Source organism: Chiloscyllium plagiosum, unplaced genomic scaffold (assembly GCF_037043375.1).
Source record: "Chiloscyllium plagiosum isolate Xiang-an unplaced genomic scaffold, Cpla_swu_hap1 HiC_scaffold_1, whole genome shotgun sequence".
NCBI lineage: Eukaryota > Metazoa > Chordata > Chondrichthyes > Orectolobiformes > Hemiscylliidae > Chiloscyllium > Chiloscyllium plagiosum.
Genome location: NW_028270139.1, coordinates 8,937,018 through 8,959,556, shown reverse-complemented (window position 1 = coordinate 8,959,556; position 22,539 = coordinate 8,937,018). Strand labels below are relative to the sequence as shown.

The 22,539-nt window shown below is 41.2% G+C and overlaps 1 long non-coding RNA gene across 1 annotated transcript; it reads left to right on the top strand.

The window, feature by feature from the left end:
* Positions 1–3,044: 3,044 nt before the first annotated feature.
* Positions 3,045–22,162, top strand: LOC122554408 (uncharacterized). Its single transcript, XR_015757099.1, has 4 exons — positions 3,045–3,172; positions 11,399–11,494; positions 14,365–14,450; positions 21,929–22,162. It is a non-coding gene; the product is annotated as an uncharacterized LOC122554408 (long non-coding RNA).
* The last annotated feature ends 377 nt before the right edge of the window (positions 22,163–22,539 follow it).

The window sequence follows — 22,539 nt, the reverse complement described above, 5'->3', positions numbered from 1 at the left end:
ACGACAGAAGATAGCTATGTGCACCTACAAGTGTAATACATAATCTGAGCCCATTTGAACAGCAAATTCAAAGCAGGGACTTGGAGAGAGAGGAGATGACAAAGAAGGAGGCACAGGTTCAGCTCTGGTTTCCTGCTTCCTATTCCAGTAAATACAGGCAAAGCAACATACAGCAACACTCTATCAATAATTTGGGAAATGCTATTGCACAATCAGTGTCCTGAGGATGATTCCTAACAAATTTTCCTTCACAATTCAATAATATGATAGAAGAAGCTTTCAGCTTTTCCCCATCAGGTTTCAATTACTTAATTGTAGCAAGTGTGGAACCTTCTAGAGCCCACAGAATACACATTACACAAAATCAATTAAACCAAATGCAGCTCTATGGACATCTGCAGTCCATTGTAGAGATTCGATCGACAGCATTATCATGACAGTTGACTGCTGTCATTTAGGCCAAAAATGTCATAAAGAATATATCTGAAGAGGACCATCATAAATAACATTGTGGTATCAGGGACTAAAAGGTTGCGAAAAATTATGAACTTGAACCAAAAATAAAGATATAGTGGTAGCTCAGTGGTAGCACAGCTGCCTCGTAGTGCCAGAGTCCCAGGTTCGATTAAAGCCTCTGGCTGTGTGAAGTTTGCACATTCTCCCCATGTCTGCGTGAGTTTCCTCCGGGTGCTCCAGTTTCCTCCCACAATCCAAAGATGTGCAGGTTAGGTGAATTGGCCATGCTAAATAACCCATAGGTGTTCAGGGATGTGTAGGTTAGGGGCATGAGTCAGGGGAATATGAGATGGCAGGGTGGGGGAATGGGTATGGGTGGGTTACTCTTTGGAGGGTCACTGTGGACTTGCTGGGCTGAAGGGCCTGTTTCCTCAATGTAGGAATTCTAATTCTAAAAGTAGTTTTATAAATGGGAACAGGTATGTTATTATTATCAAGCTCGAGTCGATAAAGTGTGGTGTTAGAAAAGGCATAGCAGGTCAGGCAGCATCAGAGGAACAAGAGCGTCGATATTTTGGGCATAATTCTTCGTCAGGATTGGGGAGGGAGAAGGGGTTGAGAAATAAATTGAAGGCTGCGGCTTGGGCAAAGGTAGGTGTGAGGGTGATGGGTGAGCAAAGGTAGGAGGTGATTGTGATAGGTTGATGGGAAATGTGGAGCTGATAAGTGGGAAGGAAGGTGGGAAGGTTGATCAGGTCAAGAGGTTGGGGCCAAGTCAGTGGGTTGGATCTGTGATGGGATATTTGAAAAGTGGTGAATTTAGCATTGAGGCCGTGTAGTTGTAGCTCCCGAGGCAGAAGACGAGGTGTTTGTCCTTCAGTTTGCAGGTGGCCTTGTTGCCCCACAACCTGGAGGAAGAACACCTCAGGAGTCACAACCACACAGCCTCAACATTGAATTCACCATTTTCCAAATCTCCCCATCCCAGATCCAACCCTCCGCCTCGGCATCGCCCTTTTGGCCTAATATACCTGACCATCTTCCTTTCCCCCTCCTCCCCAAGTATTCCACACTTCCCACTGAGTTCGCACAATCACCCCTTACCTTCGCCCACATATCACCATCCCACCTACCTTTCCCCTAGCCCCACTCCCCATTCCTCCTATTTATTTCTCAGCCCACCCCCCCCCCCCCCCCAGCTCTGATGAAGAGCTATGCCTGAAACATCGGCTCTCTTGCTCCTCAAATGTTGCCTGGCCTGCTGTGCTTTTTCCAGCACCACACTTTATCGACTGTCTGCAACATCTGCAGTACAGACTGTCTTCTTATTACTATCAAGCTATAAGGAAGCCAAATGAATGTTTGCCTTCATTGCAAAAGGATTCGAGTACAGGAGTAGTGAAATTTTGCTTCAATTGTATAACAGCTTGCTGAGACTGTGTGCAGTTTTGGACTCTTATCTCAAGAAGGATATTATCTTCTTAGAGGGAGAGCAATAAAGGTTCATTAGAGTTGTTTTCGAGATAGTGGGATTGTTCTATGAAGAGAGATTGGCCAAGCTAGGCGTGTATTCACTGGAGCTTCAAAGAATGAGAGGTGATCTCAATGAAACCTACAAAATACTTTGAGATGGACAGAGTAGATGCAGATAAGATGTTTCCCCTGGCTGGGAGTCTAGAACCAGGGGCACAATTTAAAAATAAAGGTGTTGCTATTTATATTCGAGGTGAGGAGAATGAATTTTTTTTTACACGAAAGATAGTGAATCTTTGGAATTGTTGTCCCAAGAGTGCGGGAAACTCAGTCTTTAAGTAAGTTAAAGATAGAAATTGATAGATTCTGATCATTTGTGACATATAGCATTATGGGAATGGGATGAGGAAAAGATATTGAAGTGATGGTGGAAAAGGACAGACTGGATCTAAAAGTTAAAGTTCTAAATTGGATAAAGGCCAATTTTGATAGTATCAGGCAAGAACTTTCAAAAGTTGATTGGGGGTGGATTTTCGCAAGTAAAGGGACAGCTAGAAAATGAGAGGCCTTCAAAAATGAGACCACGAGATTCCAGAGACATTATCTTCCTGTTAGGGGGAAGGGCAATGCTGATATGTGTAGGGACTGCTGGATGACGAGAGAAATGGAGGTTTTGGTCAAAAAAAGGAAGCATATGTCAGATTTAGACAATAGGGATTTAGTGAATACGTAAAAGAGCATAAAGGAAGTAGAAGGGGGAAATCAGAAGGGCAAAAAGATGACATTAGATAGCTTTGGCAAATAGGATTAAGGAGAACATAGAGCAATACAGTGCAGAACAGGCCCTTCAGCCCTCAATGTTGCTCCAACCAGTGAACTAATCTAAGGCCCCCCCCAACACTATCCCATCATCATCCATGTGCTTATCCAAGGACTGTTTAAATGCCCCTAATGTGGCTGAGTTAACTACATTGGCAAGCAGGACATTCCATGCCCTTATCACTCTGAGTAAAGAACCTGCCTCTGACATTTGTCTTAAATCTATCACCCGTCAATTTGCAGCTATGCCCCTTCGTACAAGCCGATGTCATCATCCGAGGAAAAGGATTCTCACTGTCCATTTTATCTAATCTTCTGATCATCTTGTATGTTTCTATTAAGTCCCCTCTTAGCCTTCTTCTCTCCAATGAGAACAGACCGAAGTCCCTCAGCCTTTCCTCGTAAGACCTTCACTTCAGTTCAGGTAACATCCTGGTAAATCTTGTCTGCACCTTTTCCAATGCATCCACATCTTTCCTGTAATGGGGCAATCAGAACTGTACACAATATTCTAACCGAGGCCACACTGGCATTTTGTACAGTTGCAGCATGATATCACGGCTCTGGAACTCAATCCCTCTACCAATAAAACCTAAAATACTGTATGCCTTCTTAGCAGCACTATCAACCTGGGTGGCAACCTTCAGGGATCTATGTACATGCACACCAAGATCCCTCAGCACGTCCACACTACCAAGAATCTTTCCATTGACCCCTGCCTTCCTGTTATTCTTCCCAAAGTGAATCACCTCACATTTATCTGTATTGAACTCCATTTGCCACCTCTCAGCCCAAGTCTGCAGTTTATCCAAGTCCCCCTGCAACCTGCAATATTCTTACACAATGTTTACCACTCCACTTTAGTGTCATCTACTAATCCATCCACCTATGCCTGTGTTCAAGTCATGTATAAAAATGACAAACAGCAGTGGTCCCAAAACAGATCCTTGTGGCACACCACTAGTAACCAGAGTCCAGGCTGAATATTGTCCATCAACCACCACTCGCTGCCTTCTTATAGAAAGCCAGTTTCTAATCCAAACTGCTAAATCACTCTCAATCCCATGCCTCCACATTTTCTCCAAAAGCCTACAATGTGGAACCTTATCAAAGGCTTCACTGAAGTCCATGTACACCACATCAATTGCCCTACCATCGTCCACATACTTGGTCACCTTCTCAAAAACCTCAATGAGGTATATGAGACACAACCTGCCCTTGACGAATCCATGTTGACTATCTCCAACCAAATTGTTGCATGCTAGATGATTATAAATCCTATATCTTATAATCCTTTCCAAAACTTTTCCTACAACAGACGGAAGGCTCACTGGTCTATAATTACCTGGGTCATCTCTACTGCCCTTTTTGAACAAGTGCACAACATTTGCAATCCTCCAGTCCTCTGGTACTAAACCGTAGACAATGACGGCTCAAAGATCAAGGCCAAAGGCTAGGCCATCTCTCCCCAGCTTCCCAGAGAATCCTCAGATAAATCCCATCCGGCCCAGGGGACCTATTTACTTTCACACCTTGATAACAGCTCCTCCTTACTAACCTCAATCCTTTCAAGTCTAATAGCCCATATCTCAGTCTTCTCCTCTACATTATTCTCCTTTTCCTGAGTGAAAACAGATGAGAAATATTCGTTTAGCATCACTCCGATTTCCACAGGGTCCACATACAGCTTCTCACTTCTGTCTTTGACTGGCCCTATTCCTAGCCTAGTCATCCTTTTATTCCTCACATACCTATAGAAAGCTTTAGGGTTCTCCTTTGTTCTACCTGCTAAAGACTGCTCTTGTCCCCTCCTTGCTCTTCTTAACTCTCTCTTTAAATCCTTCCTAGTTAATCTGTAATTCTCCAAAGCCTCATCTGAACCATCTCATCTCAACATCACATAAATCTCCCTCTTAACAAGAAATACAATTTCTTTAGTAAGCTATGGTTCCCTTACCTTATCGCTTCCTCCCTACCTGACAGGAACATACCTATCAAAGACATGCAATCTCTGTTCCTTAAACCATCTCCACATTTTGATTGTCCCCATCCCCTGCATTTTGCTACCCCATTCTATGCCTCCTAAGTCTCGCATAATCGCATTATAATTGTCCTTCCCCATCTATAACTCTTGCCCTTATACTTGTACCTATCCCTTTCTATCACTAAACTAAATGTAACTGAATTATGGTCACTCTCTCCAAACTGCTCACCTACCACTAAATCAAACACCCAGTCTGGTTCATGACCAAGTACCAGCTCCAATGTGGCCTCCCCTCTTGTTAGCACTTCAACATACTGTGTCAGGAAACCCTCTTGCACAGATTGGACAAAAACTAATCCGTCTGACGTACTAGAGTTATAATGTTTCCAGTCAATGTTGGGGAAGTTAAAGTCCCCCATAATAACCACCCTGTTCCTTTCACTTCTACCCAGAATCATTTTGCCAACCTCTCCTCTCCTGTTTCTAACCTCAGCCCATACCAGCTCAATAGATGAGTCCTTGTCAAATGTTCTTTCAGCCACTGTTATACCGTCCTTGACTAAGAAAGCCACCCCCCCTCCCCCCCCCCCCTCTTTTACCACCTTCCCTGAAAGGTGAAAGACCTAAACCCTGGAACCTGCAACATCCATCCCTGACCTTGCTTTATCCATGTCTCAGAAATGGCCACAACATCAAAGTCCCAGGTACCTATCCATGCTGCAAGCTCACCTACTTTATTCCAGATACTCCTGGCGTTGAAGTAGACACACTTCAAACCAGCTTGCTGTCTGCCAGCACACTCCTGTAACCATGAAATCCTGTCCATGTCCTTCCCTACTCAAATCCTCCTGTGCACTGGAACTACACCACAGGTTCCCATCCCCCCCCTGCTGAGCTAGTTTAAACCCACCCGAATAGCACTCTCAAATTTCGCACCCAGGATATTAGTACCCCTCTAGTTTAAGTGAAGACCATTCTGTTTGTAGAGGTCCACCTTACCCAGAATAAGCCCCCATTATCCATAAACCTGAAACCCTCCCTCTAGCCACGTGTTCAGCTGATATATCTCTCTGTTCCTCACCTCGCTTTCATGTGGCATGGGTAACAAACCAGAGATAACAACTCTGTCTGTCCTAGCTCTCAGCTTCCACACTAGCTCCCTGAAATCCCGCCTTACATCCCTATCCCCTTTCCACCTATGTCGTTGGTACTTACGTGGAGCACAACTTGGGGATGGTCACCCTCTCCCTTCAGGAACCCAAAGACATGATCCAAGACATCACGGACCCTGGCATCTGGGAGGCAATACACCAACTGTGAGTCTTTTTCGTTCCCAACAAATCTTCTATCTGACCCTTTAACTATTCAGTCCCCAATGACTAACACTCTCCTCCTTCCCACCGATTTTCTTCTGTGCAATAGAGACAGACTCTGTGCCAGAGACCTGCACCCCAATGCATGTTGCTGGTATGTCATTCCCCCCCCACCCCCCGACAGTATCAAAAACAGTATCCTTTCCGAGAAACCTCTGTTCTCCGATGTCAGATGTAAAGATTTAATTTCATGACTCACCTTTCCTGGCAGGCCCCTGGTCCAAGCTCCTGCTCTTCCTGCTGCTGAAAACAGAAATGGACGCTCGAAGTAAGGTTTTAAGGATTTAAATTAGTGACTCACCTTTCCCGGCAGGAAAGGGATTCGACAAATACATTAAGGACAAAAGAGTAACTAGGGAGAAAATAGGGGCCATTAAAGATCAGGAAGACCTCCAATGTATGGAACTGGAGGAGATACTAAATGAGTACTTTGCACCAGTATTTATTGTGGAGAAGGATATGGAAGATAAAGAATTGGAGAAAATAAATAGGGACATTTTGAAAAATGTCCATAATACAGAGGAAGAGGCTGTGGGAAACAAAGCTCACACATCAATAAATTTAAGTCTGAGTCAAATTCTGAAGCAGCGAATTTTATTGAAACGTTCTTGCAAGACGGGTGTCTAACAAGTAGGCACCCCAATCTAAAAATTACTTCACAATTTATACAGTTTAATTGAGTCTCTCTCGGTACTTCCCCATTTACTTCATTGGCCTAGCATATTATGTGTTAAACCTATCACTATTCCTTATTGTATTCTGCCCCTGCCTAGCTGTGCTCCGCCCTTGTTTACTACTCCCACTGTTCTAAGCCTGGCGCCCCTCACTCTTGTTTGTTTTATCTCTTATTTGCAACTAACGTGGCTCGTTCTGGTGCCTATGTGAGGGCAATCTGCTGAGCTGGCTTGGCTCAGTGTTCTCTTTCCTCCTTATCTACTTGTCCATAACATATTCCATTGTTGCTCATCCTAATCTTAACTTTTGCATGCAAGTTTTAGCTAACTCAGCTCTTTGGAACTTCAGCTCTTTGTTGAAACAATTATACAATTGTGTAAGTTAGTTCATTACCTTGCAGAAGCAATTATATATTCCCTTCATATAGTTTCATCTTTGTATGCAAGTTTTAGCTAACTCAGCTCTTTGCTGAAACAGTTATACAATTATATAAGTTAGTTCATCACCTTACAGAAGCAATTATGGCTGCAGAAGCAACACTGTTTTACCTATATCCCACAAGGTGCCACAAGTCTTAAAATGCTTCAAGGTGGATAAGTCCCCAAGACCTATTCAGGCATCCCTTAGAACTCAGTGGGAAGCTAAGAAAGTGATTGCTGGGCCCCTTGCACAGGTGAGGTGCTGGAAGACTGGAGGTTGGCTAACGTGGTGCTACTATTTAAGAAAGGTGGTAAGGAAAAGCTAGACCGCTGAGCTTGGCATCAGTGGTGAGCAACTTGTTAGAGGGGATCCCGAGGGACAGGATTTACATGTATTGGTAGACAACCCTTTATCCAAAATCTGAAAAGCTCCGAAATCCAAGGGGTTTTAGTGAAGTTTTTATCTCATTAACAAGGTTGTTTCACGTGCAAACACTACACCCACACGATGCATGTCAGTCAGATGTGACATGAGGGTGCACAGTCCAGCACTGGCAGACCACAATTCTGTCTCAGGGCCTGTAGTACTCACAGTGAGTTCGCTGTTCGGTAAGTGTTTTTTAAAAATTGCACTGTTGAACTGTCACTTATTCTGAAATTCGAAAAATTCCGAATTCCGAAAACCAGCTGGTCTCGAGTGTTTCGGATAAAGGACTGTGTGCCTGTATTTGGAAAGGCAAGGACTGATTAGGGTAGTCAACTTGGCTTTGTGCATGCAAAATAGTGGCACACTAAATTGTTTGAGTTTTTTGAAGAAGTAACAATGAGGATTGATGAGGGTGGAATGGTGGATGTGATCTAAATGGACTTCAGTAAGGAGTGTGACAAGGTTCCTCATGATAGACTGATGAGTAAGGTTAGATCACATAGAATACAGGGGGAACCAGCCATTTGGATACACAACTGACTCAAAGGTAGAAGATAGAGGGTGGCAGTGTAGGGTTGTTTTTCAGACTGGAGGCCTGTGATCAGCAGTGTGCCACAGGGATCGGTGCTGGATCCACTGCTTTTCATCTTTATATAAATGATTTGGCTCTGAACATAGGAGGTATGGTTAGTAAGTTTGTAGATGACTGGAAAATCGATGCTGTGGTGGATAGTGAAGAAGATTACCTCAGAGTGCAACAGGACCTTGATCAGATGGGCCAATGGGCCAAGGAGTGGCAGGTGGAGTTTAATTTAGATAAATGTGAGTGCTGCATTTTGGTAAGGCAAATCAGGGGAGGACTTAATGGTAAGGTCCTGGAGAGTGTTTCTGAACAAAAAGACCTTGGAGTGCAGGTTTATAGTTCCTTGAAAGTGGAGTCCCAGGTAGACAGGATAGTGAAGATGATGTTTAGTATGCTTACCTTTTATTGGTCAGTGCATTGAGTATAGTAGTTGGGGGGTCATGTTGCAGCTGTACAGGACATTGGTTAGGCCACTTTTGTAATATTGCTTGCAATTTTGGTTTCCCTGCTATAGGAAGGGTGTTGTGAAACTTGAAAGGGTTCAGAAAAGATTACAAGGATGATGCTAGAGTTGAGCTATAGAGAGAGGCTGAATAGGTTGGGGCTATTTTCCCTGGAGCATCGGAGGCTGAGGTTATAGAGGTTTAAAAAATCATGAGGGGCATGGATAGGGTGAATACGCAAGGTCTTTTTCCCCAGTGTAGAAGAGTCCAAAACTAGAGGGCATAGATTTAAGGTGAGAGGGTAAAGATTTAAAAGGGACCTCAGAGGAAACTTTTTCCTGCAAATGGTGGTACGTGTATGGAATGAGCTGCCAGAGGAAATGGTGTAGGCTGATACAATTATAATATTTAAAGACATCTGGATGGTTACATGAATAGGAAAGGGGGATATGAACCAAATACTGGCAAATGGAACTAGATTAATTTAAGATATCTGGTGGCATGGACGAGTTGGACTGAAGGGTCTGTTTCCATGCTGTATGACTCTTTGACTTTCTGACTTTATAACTCTATGATCATGACTGGTCAAACACTTAATTAATAGTGGGGCAGCCTCGATCCTGGATTGCCTATGTTCCTAGAGTCTTGATGATATGTTGCTCTAATTGCCAGGTTAAGATTAGATCCAACCCAACGAATTACTGTCCCATCACCCTACACACAATCAGCACACTTTTGGAAGATTTTATCTAGTATGTGTTGTTCAGTTTGCTTTCTGCCAGGATCACTTAGTTTTGCAACCTTGGTTCAAACACGAACAAAGATCTGAATCTCAGAGCTGAAATGAGGGGGATTGATTTTCCATTAAGGCAGGATTCCACTAGTATATCCTCAAGCCTGAGTAAAACTGAAGTCAATGGAAACTAGTTGAACTGTCCAAGCTTTCATACAAACAGATTGTACCATCACTTATTATTTTATTCCATTTGTGAACAAGTATAAAAATTAGTGACTTTCTTCACTTTTGGAATAAATGATACTCTTATTGCTATTGACTATTAAACCTACTATTACATATATTGTAAAAAAACTCAAGGAACTTGAGAGGCAGGCTTTGAATTGGAGATAGGTTCTCCTCCAGAAGCAACAGCAGAAGTAACTGAAGAGAAGTGAACCACAGACATAAGTCAAAAAACTGTCTTCAATAATGAGATTAATGTTGTTTTCAAATTACTGTCCCTCTAAAGTATTCAGTCAAAGAATACAGTTACCATTAGCAATCTCAGCTTTATGAATATGAATACTGAACAGTAACAATAAGTACAAGCAAGGGTTATGAACTGGCATAAGAACAAAGAACAATACAGAACAGAAACAAACTCTTCAGCCCTCCAAGCCTGCACCGATAAGGTTTGCCCTTCCATACTAAAACTAACTTCACTCACAGCATCTGTATTCCTCTATTCCCTTCCTATTCATGTAATTATCCAGGTGTCTTTTGAATGCTGTTCTGGTGTCTGCTTCCACCAACTCTTCTGGCAGTGTGTTCCAGGCACTCACAATCCTTTGTGTGAAAAACCATGCCTCGCATATATCTTTTAAAACAGGGCCTCCCCCCCCCCCCCCCCCCCCCCACACCTTGAACCTGTGTTCCCCTAGTAATTGACCCCTCAGCCCTGTGAAAAAGCCTCACTCCTCAATATCCTCCATTCCAGTGAAAACAAATCCAATCTATCCAACCTTTCTTCATAGCTAAAATCCCCCATACCAGGCAACATCCTGCTAAACATTTTCTGTACCCTCCCCAAACCATCCACACTCTTCTGGTATTGTGTTGACTAGAACTAGTAATATTCCAAGCGTGGCCGAACTAAAGTTCTACAAAGCTGCAGTATAACTTGTCCATCCTTATACTCAATGCCCCTTCCAATGAAGGTAAACATGTTATAGGCTTTTCTTACCACCTCATCTACATGTGCTGCCATGATCTGTGGGCCTGCACACCCAGATCCCTCTGCACATCAATACTGCTAATTTCGGCCTGTACTTCACCTTGCAAAATGCATCACCTCACATTTGTCCAGATTAAACTCCATCTGCCATTTTTCTGCCCATGCCTCTAACTGATCTGTATCCTGCTGTATCCTCTGACAATTCTCCTCACTATCCGCAACTCTACCCATCTTTGTATTGTCTGCAAACTTACTAAGTAAACAACCTCATTTTTCTCCAAATCATTTGTGTAGACCATGAACAGCAGAGATTCCTGTGAAGCACAACACATCATAACCCTCCATTCCAAAAAGCATCCTTCCACCACTACCCTCTGTCTTCTATTACTGAGCCAGTTCTGTATCCATCTTGCCAGCTCACCCCAGATACCATGTGACTTCACCTTTTGTACCATCTTCCATGAGGTTAAGAGGCTGGTGTCCATTTTCACATTTTCATGTGATTAAAAATACAAGCTTTTTGGCAGCTATACTGGTAACTAAAGCTTCAAAATATTGTTTCAAACTGCCCCCAAACTTTCTTATCAATAATATTGATCAATCATTGACATTGCCACTGTAATATGCTCATTGTCTAGCATGTGAGAAGGAGTATCTCAATTATTGATTCAGAAATTATTTACTTCTACTTGTGATGTTGCTTTATTTATTCTACTTGGAGCTATCAAGTATATTGCTCTTTAAACTTGCAAAACTATGGTCAAATTAATTTCCTATAACTATCTTGCTCCTAGCTGCCATTTCACTTGTAACTAAAGTGTACTGGAGAATCCTGTTTTGAAGTTCCAATGGCAACGCTACATTTGGAGGGAGAAGAATACTTTTAGGAGGTGAGAGAGAAATAGGCATTTTTAAAATGTATTCATGAAATCTGCTGACTGGGCCAGCATTTATTATCCATTTGTAGTTGCTCTTGAGAAGGTGCAGGTGAGCTACCATCTTGAACCATTGCAGCCCATGTCTTGTAAGTAGACTCATATTGCTGATAGAGAAGGAATTCCAGGATTTTGACCCAGAGACACCAAAGAAATGGTGATATATTCCCTTGTCAGAACGGTGAATGGCTTAGAGGGGAACTTGCAGGTATCGGCATTCCCATGTATTTGCTGCTCTTGTCCTTCTAGATATAAGTGATTGTGGGTTTGGGCTATCTGTGATCTATTTCACACAACCTACATTCTTGATTCAGGTAGATTTTTCTTGGTGGCTATTTGCCTGGCTTTACTTTAAGACCAGTATTGCTATAGTTATAAAATACTGTAGATTCTGGAAATCTGAAATAAAACATGAAAATAGAGGGAACAGTCACCAGAGGGAAAAGCCTGTCTGGATCAGTATGAAAACCAGAACTAGATCTACTGGCGTACAATGGTTTTTGATCTGCATTCGACTGGAGGCGACGACGCTAGTGATTATTTTGATGCTCTAAAATCTGGCACTAGCAGTTTTCAAGACTTTTCAGCCCAGGCTCAGATTACTGTGCACTTAAACCCTGTACTGCCTGTCTGCATCATTCCTTTGAGTGTTATGTTCATCATTTCATTTTTTTTTTATAATGTTTAGACTGCTGCTGATCCACAATTATCTCCATTCTTTCTTCCTTCAAGATTGTCGTGATTGTTCATTGCTATTTTTCATGTTACAGAGTGAAGTGTTGTGGAATCACGTTCAAGTGACACCTTATGTTTCAAGGACATGTCAATCCAATCAAATTATTTCTGTTATTCATTCTTGGGATGTGGGCATTGTTGGCTGGGCCAGCATTTATTACCCATCCCTGGTTGTCCTTGAGAAGGTGCTATGAAAAGCCTTCTTGAACTGCTGCATTCCATTGTGTGCAACTATACACACAAAGGAAGAAAGTTCCAGGATTTTAAGCCAACAGCACTAAAGGACTATGATATTTTCCAGGTCAGGATGCTGTGCAATTGGAATGTAATGGATACTCAAACGCCCAAATAGTGGCATTCTCAAATTTCTGCTACCTTTGCTCTTCTAGATGACAATGGTCATGGATTTGGAAGATTATAACTAAGGAGCTGTCCACTAGAGTAGTACTAGATGATTGGATGGTGGCAACTGTTATTCCCTTGTTCATGAAAAGGAATAGGGATAACCCTGAGAATTAGAGACCAGTCAGTTTTACGTCGGTGGTAGGCAAAGTATTGGAGAGGATTCTGAGAAACCTTGTTGAACTCTTTGAGGATGTGACAAAACACATTGATGAAGGTAGAGCAGTGGATGTGGTGTATATGGATTTGAACAAGGCGTTTGATAAGGTTCTCCATGGTAGGCTCATTCAGAAAGTAAGGAGGCGTGGGATACAGGGAGATTTGGCTGTCTAGATACAGAATTGGCTGGCCCACATAAGATAGAGGGTGGTAGTAGATTGGAAATATTCAGCCTTCAGCCTGAAACTTGGTGACCAGTGGTGTTCCACAGGTGTTCTGGGATCTCTGCTCTTTATGATCTTTATAACTGACTTGGATGAGGAATTGGAAGGGTGGGTAAGTAAGTCTGCTGATGACATAAAATTTGGTGAAGTTGTGGATGGTGTGGAGGGCTGTTGTATGTTGCAACAGGACATTCACAGGATGCAGAGCTGGGCTGAGAAGTGACAGATGGAGTTCAACCTGGAAAAGTGTGAAATGATTCATTTTGGAAGATCAAATTTGAATGCAGGTTACAGGGTTAAGGGCAGGATTCTTGGACGTGTGAAGAAACAGAGGGATCTTGAGGTCCACATCCATCGATCCCTCAAAGTTGCCACCCAAGTTGATAGGGTTGTTAAGTTGATCATGTGTAGGGTTTCATGAGCAGGGAGGTTGAGCTTAAGAGCCGTACAGCTATGCTGCAGTTTTATAAAGCCCTGGTTAGACCACACTTGGAATATTGTGTTCAGTTCTGGTTGCCTCATTATAGGAAAGATATGAAAGCTTCAGAGTGGGTGCAAGGGAGATTTACCAGGATGCTGCCTGGACTGGAGGGCATGTCTTACGAAGAAAGGTTGAGAGCACTAGGGCTTTTCTTATTGGAGTGAAGAAGGATGAGAGGTGACTTGATTGTGGTGTACAAGATGATGAGAGGCATAAAATCTTAGAATCCCTACAGTTTGGAAACAGCCCCTTCGGCCCAACAAGTCCACACCGACTCTCCAAAGGGTATCCCACCCTGCCCCATTCCTTCACATTTACCCCTGACTAATGTACCTAACCTGCACACCCCTGAACACTACAGGCAATTTAGCATGGCCAATTCACCTAACCTACACATCTTTGGACTGTGGAAGGAAATCAGAGCACCCGGAGCAAATCCACACAGACACGGGGAGAATGTGCAAATAAATCTAGTCCCATTTGCCAGCATTTGGCCTATATCCCTCTAAACCTTTCCTATTCATGTACCCATCCAGATGCCTTTTAAATGTTGCAATTATACCAGCCTTCGCTATTTCGTCTGGCAGCTCATTCCATACATGCACCACACTGTGTGAAAATGTTGCCCTTTAAGTCCCTTTTATATCTTTCCCCTATCACCTTAAGCCCTCTAGTTCTAGACTCCCCCACCCCGGGGAAAAGACCTTGTCTATTTACCCTATCCATGCTCCTCATGATTTTGTAAACTTAAACACTTTTTACTATTTTCTTTGTAAAAAATACAACTCACAATAACTGACTATTCTCTTCTATTATTTTCTTAGGGCCAAAATGGATCTCATCACTTGTCCACTGGTGAAGAAGAGTAAACAGCATATTATTTAAATGAAGGACAATTGTAGAACAAAAGGTACAGAGGAATCAACTAAGATAGAGAGAAATCAAGTTGTGCTAGTACATGAATCTCAAAATGTTAGTGTGGAGGTACAGCAGTATTTTAAACAGTCATATGGATATTGCAATTTATTGCAAAGGAAAATGGAATATTAAAATAGGGATGTTTACGGGATACAATTTACAGGATATTAATCTAATACGTCTGAAATATTGAGTACAGTTTTGGTCTATTTATAGAAATATATAAATATATTGTTAGAAGTAGTACAGAGAAAGTTCACTTAACTGATATCTGGGTTATCTTAGGATGAAAGGTTGAGCAGTAAATTTAAGGTGCAAATGAGAATTTTTTTTTCAGATGTCACGTCTTTAGAATTCCATTCCCCAGCTGTCAGTGGAAGCATGTTAATTGAACATTTTAAGGCAGAGGTAGATAGGTTTTGACTAACAAGAAATCAAAAGTTAGCAATAGTAGGCAGGAATGTGTAGTTGAGATCAAAAATAGATCAGCCATGATTTTTATAAACAATATAGCAGGTTCAAGGAGCTGAACAATTTACAGTTGATTTTAATTAATGCAGTTATAGAAATATATAGCATGGAAACAGACCCTTTGGTCCAACTCGTCCATGCTGACGAGATATTCTAAGTTAATCTAGTCCCATTTGCCAGCATTTGGCCCATATCCCTCTTAACCTTTCCTATTCATATACTGTTCCAGGTGCCTTTTAAATGTTGTAATTGTACCAGCCTCTTCCTCCACCTCTGCCAATTTATTCCATACATACACTACTCTCTGCATGAAAAAGTTGCCCCTTAGGTCCCTTTCAATTGTTTGTACGTATCATGCTTTCATGCATTGAGTGTGTTTCTCTCTCCGCAGATGTTCCCAGATTTGTTGAATGTTTCAAGCATCCTGATTTTAGTTCATATTTCCAGCATTCACGGTACTTTGCTTTTCTCGTGTTTCAGTTCTGAAGAAAGATTATCTACCTGAAAGAGTATCTGTTTCTGTCATCACAAATGTTGCATGTCCTACTGAATGTTTTAGCATTTCCTATTTTTATTAGCCCTCTCACACAACGCGTAAGCTCTGAAGAATATGGAATGAACTGTATGCTTTTACAAATAACAAGATTTGAATTCTGGTGGACAGCAGCCCCTCTACTACCCAATTTTAAGCCTACCTTACTGTTGAGATTAGAAGCAGGTTTATAGCCTGAAGTCCAGGACCTCTTGAGTTCAGGCCCTCATTCTCCCCATGGTACAGACAAGCACTTTGACATATGAATATATGACATAGGGGCAGAAGTAGGTCACTTGGTTCCCGACGCCAGCTCCACCATTCAATGTGGCCATAGCTAATCTGTTTACTCCATATTCCCACCAACCCTCAATACACTTTTACTCCATTATACTTTGCTGTAAATAGATATGGAAGGAAAAGAGGTCTAAGACTCACCACTGAGAAAAGAATTCTCCTCATCTCTAGATCTATAATCTCCCACAAGATGAAACACCATCTCTGCAACTACCTGGTCAAGACTCCTCAGGATCTTATGTTTCAATCAAGTCATCTCTCACTCTTCTAAATTCCAGTGAATACAAGCTTTGCTTGTCTAACCTATCCTCATGAAATACCCTGTCAATTCCAGTTATTATTCTAGTAAAACTTCTCTGAACTGCTTCTAGTGCATTTATTTACTTCCTTAAATAAAAAGACCAACAAAGTACTTTAGATGTGTTCTTAACAATGTACAGTAAAACTGAAGCATAACCACCTTACTTCTCATTTAGCTTTCTTAACTACTTGCTGTACTTGCATGCTAACCTTTTGAGAATTATACACCAGCATATCCAGATCCCTCTGCCTCTCAGAGCTCTGCAAGCTCTCATTTTATAAGTAACATGCTTCCATATTCTTAATGCCAAAATAGGCAATTTAGCATTTTCCCAAATTATACTCCATTTTCCAGATATTTGCCCATTTATTAAACCAACATATATCTTTTATAGCCTCTTTATATCACAAAGCCTTTCCTGGCTATCTTTGTGTCATCAGTAAACTTAACAACCACAGTTCCATTTCTTCAAGTTATTTCTATACATTTGTAAGAATTTGAGGCTGTAGCACTGATCCCCCGTGACACACCAGTCATTACATCTTTCCAAACAGAAAATTTCCTACTTATGACTATAGTTTCCTTTTAGTTAACTAATCTTCTATCCATGTCAACCCCTGTTACTCATTACACCCTGAGCTTTTATTTTTCACAATAAGCTTTGATGTGGTAACATATTGAATGCCTTCTGAAAATCCAAATATCGTATTTCCACTGGTTCCCTGTTATCTTTAGTAAATGTTACCTCCTCAAAGAACTCCAACAAGTTGGTTAAATATGATTTCACTTTCAGAAAACCATACTTACTTTGCCTCATTACCTTGAATGTTTCCAAATGTAACATCATTAATAATAGCTTCTGATATTTTCCTTACATTAAGCCAACTGTCTTATTGTTTTCTGCTTTATCCTTCTTCCCATTTAAAACAAAGAAGTTACATTCACTATTTTCCATTCTAATAGGACCTTTCCTGAATGTAAGGTATTTTGGGAAATTAGAGTCATAGAGATGTATAGCACAGAAACAGACCCTTCGGTCCAACTTGTCCATGCTGACCACATATCCCAACCCAATCTAGTCCCACCTGCCAGCATCTGGCCTATATCCCTCCAAACCCATCCTATTCATATACCCATCCCGATGCCTTTTAAATGTTGCAATTGTACCAGCCTCCTCCACTTCCTCTGGCAACTCATTCCATGCACGTACCACCCTCTGCGTGAAAACGTTATCCCTTAGGTCTCTTTTATATCTTTCCCCTCACCCTAAAACAATGCCCTCTAGTAATGGAATCCCCACCCCAGGGAAAAGACTTTGTCTATTTATCCTGTCCATGCCCCTCATGATTTTATAAATCTCTATAAGGTCACCCATCAGCCTCTGATTCTCCAGGGAAAACAGCCTTAGTCTATTCAAGCTTCTCCCTATAGCTCAAATCCTCCAACCTTGGCAACATACTTGTAAATCTTTTCTGAACCCTTTCAGATTTCATAACATCTTTCCAATAGGAAGGAGACCAGAATTGCACGCAATATTTCAAAAGTAGCGTAACCAATGTCCTGTACAGCCGCAACATGACCTCCCAACTCCTGTACTCAATACTCTGACCAATAAAGGAAAGCATACCAAACGCCTTCTTCACTATCCTATCTACCCACAACTCCACTTTCATGGAGCTATGAACCTTTACTCCAAGGTCTCTTTGTTCAGCACCACTCCCTAGGACCTTACCATTAAGTGTATAAGTCCTGCTCTGATTTGCTTTCCTAAAATGCAGCACCTTGCATTTATCTGAATTAAACTCCATCTGCTACTTCTCAGCCTATTGGCCCATCTGATCAAGATCCCATTGTAATCTGAGGTAATCTTCTTCGCTGTCCACTACACTTCCAATTAAATCCAATATATTAACCAACTCATGAGCCACTTCTTTTAAGTGACTAGGATAAAGCTTATCAGGATACTTGGGGTACTTGTTAGCCTGTGGCTACAATAATTGCACAGTACAACCCCACCCCCTCCCCCAGTAATTGTAATTATCCTGAGCCCCTCCCTTACATTTCCTGATTTACAACTATATTTGGGATGTTCATTGTAACCTATACAGTGAAAACTGAAATAAAATACATATTTGATTCATCTGACATCTCCTTATTTTCCATTATTCATTCCTCAGCCTAACTTTCTTTAGGACAAATATTCAATTTATTAAATTTTCCTTTGTAAATATCTATAAAAACCCTTACTACCTGTTTTTGTTTCTAGCTGCCTTTTTCTTCTACTTTAACTTTTTTCCTCCTTACTAATCTTTTAGTCAATCTTTGCTATTTCTCATATTTTGTCAAGTCTTCTGACCCAACTTAGAGGAGACCACATCAAGAGCAATGGATACAATAAATGAGATTTTTGGATGTGGAGGATGTGGGTCGAAGAGTGTGGTGCTGGAAAAACGCAGCAGGTCAGGCGGTATCTGAGGAGCAGGAGAGTTGATGTTTCGGGCATAAGCCCTTCATCAGGAATGTGGGGGAGGAGGCTGAGAGATAAATAGAAGGGGAGTGTGGGGCTGGGGGGAAGGTAGTTTGGAAGGTGATAGGTAGATGCTGGTGGGGGATGTTGGTGATAGGATGTGCTCCACCAACACACTCATTCAATTAGCAGAATTGGTCCATATCCTCAACAACTTCTCCTTCTGCCATGGCGAAGGCCTCCAAGCCCTCTGTTTCTTCCACTCCCGTCAACCCAACCAGTGCCCCTCCACCGATACACTCATTCGATTGGCTGAACTGGTCCTCACCCTCAGTAACTTCTTCTTCCTGCACATCAATACACCTCATCTACTGTGCCCATTGCTCTTGATGTGGTTTCCTCTACATTGGGCAGACAGGATGCCAACTCACGGAATGTTTCAGAGAACATCTTCCTTCCCACCTATCTGCTCAACTCTCCGCTCCGACCTATCACCATCACCCCTCACCTACATCTACCTATCGCCTTCCCAGCTACCTTCTCCCCCAACCCCACTCCCCCCACCCCGTTTATGTCTCAGCCCTCTTCCCCCTAACATTCCTGATGAAGGGCTTATGCCTGAAACGTTGATTCTCCTGCTCCTCGGATGCTGACTGACCTGCTGTGCTTTTCCAGCACCACACTTTTCTACCAGGTCTAGAATAGCCTTCTGTCTAGTTAATTAAAGAACATTCTGTATTTGGACAGCTTCTTAAAAGTGTCTATGAACTCATCATCTACACCATCTGATTTTTCTAGCCTATATATAGATTAAAATCACCCTGATTATTGCTGAACCTTTCTGACAGATTCATTATTATTTTTCCTTTACATTCCTTTCTACTGTGTGGTTACTGTTAGGATTACTAATTGGTCGCAGTGCTGACCTCCCATATCTCATTGTCTCCTCTTGTATATTTTTTCAATTCCTCCTCTCGTGGAGGCTGACAAATTTAGCAAAAGAAAGAATCCCCTCCTCCACAAACTCTTACTGAACAGATTCACAGGTTTGCACTGTTTCAGCTACACTTTACAATCACTGCATTTGAACCTCCCTTATTTACAATACTGATAACTAGCAATTATAGATTAGATCAGTTACTGAATTAGCTAATCTCATCTGCTGCCCTACAGAAAATTTGTTTTGGTCCTGCTCAAGCCCAGAAGAAAGTTAAAATTTTAACATGGTAAATTTAAGTTAAACACTTTTTTTAAGCAAACAATACTAGATTCTATAAAAGATGTTAAATGTTAAGATTCACTCTATTACTAACAAAATATTGCAGTTTGTACTCAGTTTCAGCTGTACTCCAGGACAACTGCACTCGAACCTCTCTCATTTATAGTTTTAAATAATTTCTCTGGCAGTTACAGAACTGGATTAGATCAGTTAATTAGTAGTTTCATCTGCTTTCCAGTAGAGAATTTATTTAGTCCTGCCCAAATCTGGAGGAAAATTAAAAGTTAACATTGTTAATTTAAGTTTAATGCTAATTGCAAGCAAGCAATACTAGATTTTATGGTCAGTGCATTCCAGAATCCAAGCTTGTTGAGGATAGTACTCTTTGCAAGTTTTGACAAACTTTCAGCCAGTGATGCCTTTAGTACAAGATTGTTCTACCACTGTAGTTGCAAAAATGGTCCACACAAAGTTTTATCAAGCTATTAGGTTTTGGAATTGTTGCAGTGCCAGAAAACCAATTTGTCAGTTTGGTCACTGGTGAAATTAGTGAAGAACTGCCTCAATCTAATGGCATATTTTTATAAAAGTGAATGTGGCATTTTTATAGATATAAATAGGCATCTGCTTTAAATGTTATCTGCCGTCTTTATGTTCCCTAGCTGATAATTAGCTTTGGATATTTAAATTCATTCCTTTTTTCTATGTTGATCTAATTAAACTTAACAATTAATTTCAGATCTATGCATGATTTTCTACGTAGGAGAAAACATTTTTAATTCTGGATGATGTATAAAGTTTTGAAGATATTTCTTCCTTTATTTTAGAACCTTGCATTCAGGTGCTCTTTTACTTAGAGTCATAGACTTGTATAACGCAGAAACAGAGCCTTCCACCCAACTCGTCCATGCCAGCCAGATATCCTAAATTAATCTAGTCACATTTGCCAGCTTTTGGCTCCTATCTCTCTAAACTCTTCATGTATCCATCCAGATGTGTTTTAAATGTTTAAATGTTATAATTGTACCAGCCTCCACCACTTCTTCTGGCTGCTTATTCCATATACACACCACCCTCTGCATGAAAAAGTTGCCCCTGAGGTCCCCTTAAAATCTTGCCCCTCTCACCTTAAACCTATTACTTCGATTTTGGACTTACAGAACTGGCAAGAAGGTATTTTCTATTCACCCTATCCCTGCCCCTCATGATTTTATAAACCTCTGTAAGATCACCTGTCAGCTTAAGACTGGTGACCTTTTAGAGGAGATAGTCCCAGCTTATTGAGCCTCTCTGTATAGCTCAAACCCTCTAGCCCCAGCAACATCCTTGTAAATCTTCAAGTTTAATAGCATCTTTCCTATAGCAGGGAGACCAGAATTGAATGCAGTGTTCCAAACGTGACTTAACCAATGTCCTTTACAGCTGCAATATGACCTCCTAACTCCTATACTCAATACACTGACCAATAAAGGCAAGCATATCAAACTCCTCTTCACTACCCTGTCTACTGGGATTCCACTTTCAAGGAACTGTTAAGCACTCCCATTAAACGTATATGTGCTGCCCTGATTTACCTGACCAAAATGCAACACTTCGCATTTATCTAAACTAAACTCCACCTGCCACTCCTTATTTAATTGTGTGCCTGCTGGAGTCGAACTGTGGATGGTCAGAATTTATTAATTCAGCCATTCTACTGTATCAGAGAGGATTGGTATCCCTAATGTCCAATCTCAAGATTAAAGTTGATATTATGTTCCTTTACTTCTGTGTTAGCACTCCAGGAATTGTTTTTTTTAAATTATTTTATTTCTCTGAGGAATATAGTTTCAGTATTGTCTGGCTCTTCAATTTCCTGAATGCTAATCTTCTTTATGGGATTTACCTTCTGTTTCAAGTGTACAATCTTTTACTTTGACATAACACTTTAAAATGGCCAGCCCTTCTGTGGGTATGATACTTTACATTTCTGACAGCACAATCTTTGCACCAGTGCAGTCTGCCACAATGATAACACTTAATAATGGTGCTTACTGTCATTTGTTTGTATTTTCCTCCCTTGGTGTGACATATTGTGCTGCCTTAAACTGTTCTTTTCCCATAAGATCTATCAGCTGTAATGGAGATGTTGTTTTGTTTCCTTACTTCAGCTTGTCTTGCTAATTGCACCATTTTTGATAAAGTATCAAGGACTAAGAAATTTGCAAGGATTTCTTCTTCCAAGACCCCAACTACAACCTGATCTCTAGCCAAGATCTCGAGTCTTTTCATGTCTCATATTTGCCATTGTCTGCTAAACGGTATAGGTAATTAATAGATGAATATATGCATTTCCCTGGCTTTTGTTTCCACTGATTAAATTTTGCTTTCTTGATAATTATATTGTGCTGAATATTAAAGTATGGTATTAAAGGTTCTAATAATCTCATTGTAAGTGGCTGTGTCTTCATTCACTCCCTGTCCTGGTAAAACATTGTCCACAATGCTGTCAATCACATACTGACCTAATCCTTATCTGATTTTGCTATCAAGCTTGAAATTTTACTGTATGGGGTCAATCCTTTATGCAATCCTGCCATTTCTCAGTCTGTCACAGGCCTTGGGTTCATAAAGACTGATTGTGGTGGAGTCTGTTCCTTGGTTTATCTTTGTTTGAGGTTTCTTCCCACACTGTTTTGCTGTCAGTCACTGTTCACATTTCTCTCTTTACTCTGGCTTTGCTGTAGAAATATTTCTCAAAGTTTCTGCAACTTGCTGCTGTCACATCAGTTGTTGTGTCAGTTGTCAGGTGCAC